Below are 9,287 nucleotides of genomic sequence, written 5' to 3'. Positions count from 1 at the left end.
CTAGGCGAGCACTCCACTTCTAAGCGCTCCAGCCCAGTCCATATCATTTTATAAGTTCAAAAGTGTACAGCCAAACACAAAAGAGGCCAAGCATAGACTTAATTCATACAGCGACTTGGAAATCTGCAAGTTAAGGGTGTTCAGTCAACCCCAGCAGTGTGTCTTACTGTTTCGGACCCCAAGTTACAATGCTCTAAACTAATATGAACTTCTGGGCTCTCTGGCTCCTTTGCTATTCCCCTCTCTGTAAAGTGCAGGCCGCAGATCTAAGTGTGAATGTGTGCACTAGACCTAAAACTCAATCCCTGATGTAATTAAAGGAGAAAAGAAATTGCCCTGGGGCTGGGGTTGTGGCTCAAGTGGTGGCGCGATCGCCTGGCATGAATGCGGCCTGGGTTGGATCCTCAGCACCACATACAAACAAAGATGTTGTGTCCACCGAGAACTAAAAAATAAATATTAAAAAATTCTCTCTCTCTCTCTCTCTCTCACTCTTTCTTAAAAAAAAAAGAAAAGAAAAGAAATTGCCCTGTTTGAAATAGTGTATGAGGCGTTGGGTCAGAAAATATAACATGATAAAAATATAACATGATAAAAAAGTTCTCTGGGCTGTACTGAAACCTAGTATCACACATTCTGATAACAGAAGATCTGGAGGAGGTCACCCTTTGGTTCAAGGGATCATTAAAAACAGAAATAAATGTCAGGAACACTCAGAAGGCTGCAAATTATTCAAATTACTTGGTCATTCTCTGTAAGAATTTTTAAAATGTCTTAAGAGGATTGGGGTCAAGAGGTGGTGCGGGAGGATTCTATAGTTAATTCTGACTGAGTATAAATAGGCAATACAGAAAATGTACCTGATATTAAACAATGATTTGTTACCATTAAGGAAAAAAAAAAAACGACTTTTTTTTTTCATTCATTTTCAATGACATTGATTGCTACTGTTAGAACAATGGGTTATAAAGAAATGGAAAATCATTTGTAGACCTGAGACTCTGTTTTTTTTATAGTGAAGTTTATTTTGTGTTTGCACAAAATACAGAACACTTCACGAATTTGCGTGTCATCCTTGCGCAGGGGCCATGCTTTTGTATCGTTCCAATTTTAGTATATGTGCTGCCAAAGCAAGCATGACCTGAGACTCTTATAACATTTTTTTATATTAGAAATAAATAAATACATATATGGCTAGAAAATTTTAAAAGTACAAAAAGTATACAAGCAATTGTTACCAAAAGCTGGGTCCTGTCCCCAGTGCCAATCCAATAACAAGGACATGGTTTTGAGGAAAAGGAAAAAGAAGGTTTATTGCTTTGCTAGCAAGGAAGAAACACAGGGGGCTTCTGTCCCAAAGGCTGTATGAATTCTGCCCATGAGCAGGAAGGAAAGGAGTGGGCTTTTAAAGAGATGATTCAAAGGCCACATTCCACATGTTCTCTGTCTGGAGATGTAATTCACTTGTTAATTTGGGGAACAGTCATTTCTGAGGTTTCCAGTACTCCCCAAAGTCGGATTACTTTGTTCCTATGGTAGATGTGTGCTCAAGGACAGATAATTCTGCCTAGGATGGGGAAGATTCCTCTGAGATTACAGAGGGAGAGATATTGGGGAGGAGCAGTGAGGGAGGAATAATTAATTCTTACTGAGTATAAATAGTCAAAGAAAGAAACAGATCCATTTAAAAAATAAGTTACAGTGGCAGAGCAGCAAGGGTTTTATTCAAAGCATAAAGTGGACCACTGTTACACAATCACCCAAAAGATAAATTATCTTAGCTTTCTTAATTCATTTAAGAACTATATATGAGCATAAGTAATATTTTCAGAAAGAATTTACATATCAATACTTATATATCTGCCTCACTGCTATTAAAGACAACTTAGTCTTCTATTATAGAATTATTTAACCAATTACCTAATTATGAAATTTGCATGGTTTTCTGTTTGGGGCACACACTTTCATGAGTTTTCTTTACTTGTTTTGCTGACTTTTGTACATATATCTATGAGAATATTACTAGACCAAAGTGTATGTGATTTTTAATCTGGATTTTTTAGTCTGAATAGAAAAAACTAAAATTCCTTCATTAAAAACTAAATCAGGGGCTGGGGCTGGGGCTGGGGCTCAGCAGTAGTACATTTGCCTGGCATGTGTAAGACACTGGGTTTGGTTCTCAGCACCCATAAAAATAAGTAAAATAAAGGTCTATCAACAACTAAAATAAATAAATAAATATATATATATATATATATATATATAAAATAAATATATATATATATAAAATAAATATATATATGTAAATAAATATATATATATATAAAATAAATAAATCTTCATTAATTCTGATCAAACTCTCAGTAGCACTTACGATTAAAAATCTTTTAATTTTCGTCAAACTTTTTTCAAACTAATATGCAAAAATAAATAACTTTTAATTATTGAGGTCAATCATTTTTAAGAAGTATGTAATAATTCCTTATATAATACTCCCTGTTCTTCTAGGTACCAATTTTTCTATTAAATTGTTCTTTTTTTTCTGACATAAATCATCATTTCTTGTGTTCTAATTAAAGAATTTATACTTTTCTTAGCCTTAAGCAAATATTTTCTCTAATTTTTAATTTTCCTTTTTACTGTCTAAATTTTTCATGCAATCAAATTTTTATTTTTGTATTTTTAGTGTCTTATTTATTTTCCCACATTCAAAGGCAATATAAGTTAAAGGAGCCTGCCAAATTAAAATAACAGGAACTCTGAAGCTACAGTCAGCTGAAAATCAATGACAAACTTCTAGTTTCGAACAACATGGTTTTAAAAAAATACAGCTCTACATATTATCACTAAAGTTCCTCTGAGGATCTGAAATAAAAACAAAAGTCTAATAATTACTTTGGAGACTTTTTTTGTTTTGTTTTGTTTTTACAAGTTGGTCACTGACCCTTTTGAAAAACACAAGTGGGAAAATCTTCCATTGTTCTGAACTTGACACTACTCCATTAAAGAGAAAAGCATTCAGAAGGTGAGTTCTGCAGTGTCACTGTCCTTTGTGAGCAAGTGAATCACCTCCTTTCATTCGACTTTCTCTGTGGAGGCATGAAAGTAGCCTCTTCTTCTCATCACATTTTTATAGCATGGTTCTCTTCTCAGGTGTCATTATTATCCTTGGATCTTGTTTAACATTTCTAATCTTACCGCTGTTTAATGGGAAGGATTTCTGATTAATTTTTAGGAGCTCTCTCTCCCCACTCCAGGCCCCAGTATTGACTTCTGAATCTAGATATCTTATCTAAGCAGAAACAAGGGCTTCAGTGCTGTTCACAGGCACCAGAGGTTGATGCTACCATGACTTCTCCTCTCAACAAAAGGAATCACCCATAGAACTTACTGGTGCTTACAAATGACAATGGTCACCCTTCTGAATAACTGTGAAGCCCTCTATTCTTCCAGTATGAGGGAAACTCCACAGCCTGTGAGCTTTGTGCACTACCTCTCACTGTGACTTTCTCTTGAATACTATGACTCTGACCCACTCCCCATTCCTGTCATACCCCAGCCCAAATATCAATAGAAGCCTTTCCTTCAGCACAGTTGGGACCAGATGACATTCAGGGAGACCTTAATAATGCCATGCATTAAAACATGCATAGATAAAGGACATCAGATGGAATGACATATGGAAACTTCCTCACAGAATTTTCCTTCCCGAGTCAAAATTAAGGGGGGAAGAGGAAAGAAATTAGAGGCCAGAGGGAGAAATTTGTCTTTGCCTGATTAGAGAAAAAAGAAAGAAATTACAAAGATGTCAAGAAATAAGTTTCCAGAGCAGATCAGACAACGCCCACATGATTCTTTTGCAATTTATCCCAGAGTCTCCAAAGCCATAATGCTCACTCACACAATCCTGGTGACTGTTCCCAGGACCCATGCCTATGGAGAGAACATCCCACACCAGTCTCCCTAAAGCCTCTGACAGAGAAGCTGGAGAGAATGATTAGACAAGAGTAGTGAGCACTGAAGATGATTCTTCCAGAGAAGCCTCAGCTATACATATAAATATGAAATGAATCTACAGTGGGAAAAAACTTTTTCAAATGAATGGAAAGAACATAGTACAAAATATTTAACAAAATGGAAAAGGAGAGTGCAGAGCCTAACTAGTCTAATAAAGGTTGTGTCCCATCTCAAATGGGTTCTCATTCATCTCCACTATCACCTGGACCTTCCTCCTGCCAAAGAAAACAGAAGAGTACAGCAGGCTCAGGGATTACCCTAGAGACTGAAGAAGAAATTAGATGGGCCTCAGATTTATTGAAAAGAGTCAAGAACAAGTATCATACTTTGGCTGGGCTGCCCAAGTATGAGTCAGATTAAAAGAAATCAGAGCAGCTATCTCAACACACTATGGATAGAAACTAAGAACAGTGCAAGCCAAAGAAATGCATAGAGCATGACAAGAAAGAAACTCAAATAGGAAGAAGAATTGATAACTGCTTTGCAAAGAAGCATGGTTTAATTAGAGCAAACAGAAAACAAGAGTTCAAAAAAGATAAATGCAAAGAAAGGTTACTCATCTAAAGAAAAATAACAAAAATAATCACTGTGAAATTTTAACTGATTTAGAAGACCCAGAAAGAAAATAGACACTATTTAGATTTGAAGTGCTGGAATAGAGTAGGGTGGAGATAGCAATAGTGATCTTTTAAAACATTTTTAAAGGCAAAGATATTCACAGAAAACCCAATAGATTTGACAAGCAAAAACCATGCAACATAAGGATAGTTGGCATTCCTAAAGCAGAGAATTCAACAAATGGGGAGAAAAAATGCTCAGAGATATAACCCAGACCACAATAGAAAGGAAGAGTTTATCTAATCTGAAAGAGCCACTACATTTTAGAGAAAAAACAAAATAAGCCATAGTTGAACTATGTGTAGTGAACTTCAAACTCCTAATCTTCAAAGGCAAAGGAAATATACTATAGGTAGTCAGACAGGGGAAAGTCACCTCCCTAATAAGATGGGGAAGATCAGTCTGACCTTAAACATTTCTTCAAAACACTCGATACTAGATGTCAATGAATCTATAATCACAATATTGTAAGAGAAAGCAAGTGGGATTAAATACATATATGAAAAGTAAGTATGTGATTATATGTAATATGGGAAAGTTATATGTGATTATATATAATATTAAATATATGTGTGATTTATACATATACATATATATAAAATACACAATTGCCATTAAACAAAAAAACATAGTGAGTGTGTGTGTGTGTGTGTGTGTTTCTTTTTCTCAGTGAGGAAAGAACCAAGATAATATGTTAATCTTGAACCCGGAAGAAAAAAAAATGCTTGGCAATTCAAGTTAGCCAAAACAAAACTTAAATAAAACTTAAAATTCAGCAATAACACTTTGGCTTTCAGTGGTGTGCTGGCTAGAAACAAACATTGCATTGCTTTGTTTACAAGATATACAATAAATCTCCAAAGAACTAAGAGGAAGAGAGTGACCAAAAATATTCTACAAAAAGAAAACTCATGAGCTGAATCTTAAAGTGTAAGCAATCAGTCACAGGGAGCAGGGGACAAGTTCCTTCAAGGGGAATGAAGGAAAAGAAGAAAAGGTAATATGTTAAAAACTCAAGGCTAGGAATTTTTCTAAGCATAGGAAAGACAGAAATCTGTGAATAAAAGAAATACAACTTTTACCCAAAAACATAAACTCAGACCAGGGGTATTATAACAATGTCAGTTCTACTCAGCGGATCTGTACGTCCATTGCAATTCTGTAATTCTACACAAATTGATACACAGGCTCAATGAAATTTCCACTGGAATTCTAGTAGGTTTGGTTAGTTTGGGCTGTTGTTATACTTAATGAGCTGATCCTAAAACATATTTAGGAGAACAAAGATCAAAGAAATTCAACATAATTTTCATCAACAGGTTGAAATAACTCATCTTCCCACATATCAAGCTTTCCAAAACATGATAGTAATTAAATTGACAGTGTACCATTCATTCAACAGTAAGCAAATCAACCTATGAAGTGACATAAAGAAACCAGGAACAGAGCTGTATAGACACAGAAACCTGATGTATTTTAAAAGTAGCTGACAGAAAAATAGAAGAGAATTTTCTATTCAATAAATAGTGCCACGTAATTGATTTTCCTGACAGTGGGGTGGGAAGGAAGGGATAGATTAGATCCTTATAACTATGGGATACAAAAGTCTTAAATGTGAAAAAAGAAAAACAAAATTTTAAAATGTTTAGGAAAAAATATATGCTTATGCTTTATGTCTTAAACAAGACACAAAACCCTTTAACATAAAGCAAATTAAACTCTATTAAATTTCAAATCTTTGTTCTTTAAAAAGGGTACTTAAAATGTAGAAAAACTAGTCACAGACTTGAAGAATCTATTTCAACATGCATAAATGACAGTGTAATGTCCAGAATACATACAGATGTCTAAATCAATGAGAAGGAGATGATGTTATAGAAAACAGTCAAAATAGATAAGAAGACAAGAGCAAATTATGAAATTATCAATATAACACAAATTCAGTTCCAACAAGATGCCATTTTATACCCACAAATTTGGGGCAAACTAAAACGTCTGACAATACCAAGGGTTAGGCAGCAGGTAGATCAACAGGAACTTTGGAATACAGTTTGACAATATTAATAAGTAAGTTGGGGATTTGCAAATCTTTGAGCCAATAATTCAACAAATATATAACAGGTTGAACCATATTGATTTACTTATACTACACTGACTTTAACCTAATAACACAGTAATTGGAAAGATATTCAACACTGAACCAAAAGGTATGTTCAAGAATGTTTACAACAGCATTATTTATGAATGAAAAAAAGGAAGTTATGTAAAACCCATTGATAAAAGAGCAGATTAATAAATTGTGGTGTATCAGAGCAATAAAAATATGTACATCTTCTCATAAATTCATCAGGAAATGTATATCACATATCCCTTGCAATAGGGACTGAGGAAACAGCGTTGAACAAACATGATATTTCCTAATTTCCCAAGATTGAATGAAATGTACAGGTTAAACATCCCTAATCCAAAAATCTGAAATGCTCCAAAATCCAAAACTTTTTCAATGCCCACATCATATCACAAGTGGAAAATTCCACACCTTGAAATTTTGCCTCACGCACGAATTCATTTAAAATATTGTATAAAATTACTTTCAGGCCATGCATATAGGTTTATATGAAACATACATAGACTTCATGTTTAGACTTGGGTTCCATCCCTAAGATAGCTCATTGTTATATGCAAATACCCCCAAATTTGAAAAAGTTCTGAAATCTAAACCACTTGTGGGCCCAAGCATTTTGGATAAGGGATATTAAACCCATACTTCTGAAAGCGAATGAAGTGAACAATTGCAGGAGATAAGAAAAATAATCCCATTCTCAAATAATTTCTTTGCATAATCCTAGAGCATTATATACTTATCCAGTGTATTATCCTCATGGCAAACAACAAAACAGATAATATTGTGTCTGTTTTACACATTGGAAACCATAAAGGTCATTATTTTGTGTAGATTCTTTGAACTAATTTGCAATGCAACTTGGACAGAAGCTCAGACCTGCAGACTAAGTTCATCCTCCAATGAACTTAAATTCATCTTAAAATTCTTCAAGTGGCTCATACAGAATGTGTTTGGGTTACAGCTGAAAACCATGTAGAATGAAAAGCTTCTGTTCAAAACATAAAGTTGTAATGAATTAAGAAGGAAAGGGGACACCAGCAGGGGGAGAAGTTAGTCACAAGATCTCATTGGCAGAAAGAGGAGGAAAAACATCATAAGTTTAGAATATCAAGGAATTTAAAGCAAAGCATATAGTTTGTTGCCCTTGTAAACAAAGGGCTTTGAAGTGAGTATGAAACTCTATTGTGTTTTTGGTGCACTGGGGCCTCTTGATGCAAACCTCATGGAGAAGGAGACTTTCTCAGAAGTATTTTAAGGTTCTTGTTGTTAAGTACTGGGGGGGCAGGAAGGATAATCTGATATTCTCACAATAAACATGAATCAAACCTAGCAGAAAGTCAATTACCAAATACCAACTACAGTCACAGGTGATCTGGGGCTTCCAAAAATCATATAATCAAAGGCCAAAATTCCCTCCTCCAGAAAACTTTTTAAAAACCTTAATATTATTTGTATATTGAGAAAAAAGAAATAAACAAACTCTTTTTCTCCCTTCTTCCCTTTCCCCCTTCCTTTCTTCCTTTTCCCTTCTCTCTCCTCCCTCCTCCCTCCTCCCTCCTGCCTCCTCCCTCCTGCCTCCTCCTTCCTGCCTCCTCCCTCTCCCTCTCTCTTCCTCTCTTTTGGTTTTCATTAAAAAACAATTGCTTTTTCTTTCAATGTATCTTCCCTCATGGAATCAAAGGAGAAGAGCAAACAGATAATTAAAGCTAAGTCTGAACCCTGGGATAAGATGAATATTGGCACAATCTTTCTGGAAGTTAAAGAAACAATAAGTACCCAAGTTGGGAATGTACATTCTCTGACCCAAAGATTCTTTTTGTGTGTGTGTGTGTGTGTGTGTGTGAGAGAGAGAGAGAGAGAGAGAGAGAGAGAGAGAGAGAAGAGAGAGAATTTTTAATATTCATTTTTTTAGTTTTCGGTGGACACAACATCTTTATTTTATTTATTTTTTTATGTGGTGCTGAGGATCGAACCCAGCACCGCGCGCATGCCAGGCGAGCACACTACCGCTTGAGCCACAACCCCAGCCCCCAAAGATTCTTACTCATTGTATTTTTCATTAGGAAACAATTGAATAAGTATCTAAAAATATTTACAAAGCAGTTATTTATGTTTCCACTGTGGGGATGGGAGGGGGGGCGAGGAATACAAACTAAGCATCAGTTATTAATAAATTAATAAACTGTATTCAGTGAACCCCTGAGCAATTATTTTTATAATGGTGTTAAATACATATTGAATTGCATTAAAAAAAATCTCCATTTTTTGTGGCCAGAGTTGGGATGTTTGAGCTAGCGGATGTAGGAGGCAAGTATTTTTTTCTGCCACAGCTGAGTTCAATGAGAAGATGGAAGATTGTCTGAGAGATGAACATCCAGGGTGCCAAATATTCCATGCACAAGGACACTGTGTGGCCCAAGATAGGACAAGGGAACAAAGGAGGAGAACTGAGAGGACGCTTTCTTCTAAAATTACTGTTCACACTGAATGCAAATCTAACCAAAATACCAATTGGAGTGATTTTTTT

The 9,287-nt window shown here is 35.3% G+C and overlaps 1 pseudogene; it reads right to left on the bottom strand.

Annotated features, from left to right (window-relative positions):
* Positions 1-1,038: 1,038 nt before the first annotated feature.
* Positions 1,039-1,134, bottom strand: LOC124102081 (U6 spliceosomal RNA; annotated as a pseudogene).
* Positions 1,135-9,287: the final 8,153 nt, after the last annotated feature.

The sequence above is a fragment of the Marmota monax genome, unplaced genomic scaffold (genome assembly GCF_021218885.2).
Source record: "Marmota monax isolate L192 unplaced genomic scaffold, Marmota_monax_Labrador192_F-V1.1 WCK01_AAM20220418_F8-fsc01075, whole genome shotgun sequence".
Classification (NCBI taxonomy): Eukaryota; Metazoa; Chordata; class Mammalia; order Rodentia; family Sciuridae; genus Marmota; species Marmota monax.
The sequence above is the reverse complement of the archived record's forward strand: the minus strand, read 5'-3'. Positions and strand labels throughout refer to the sequence as shown.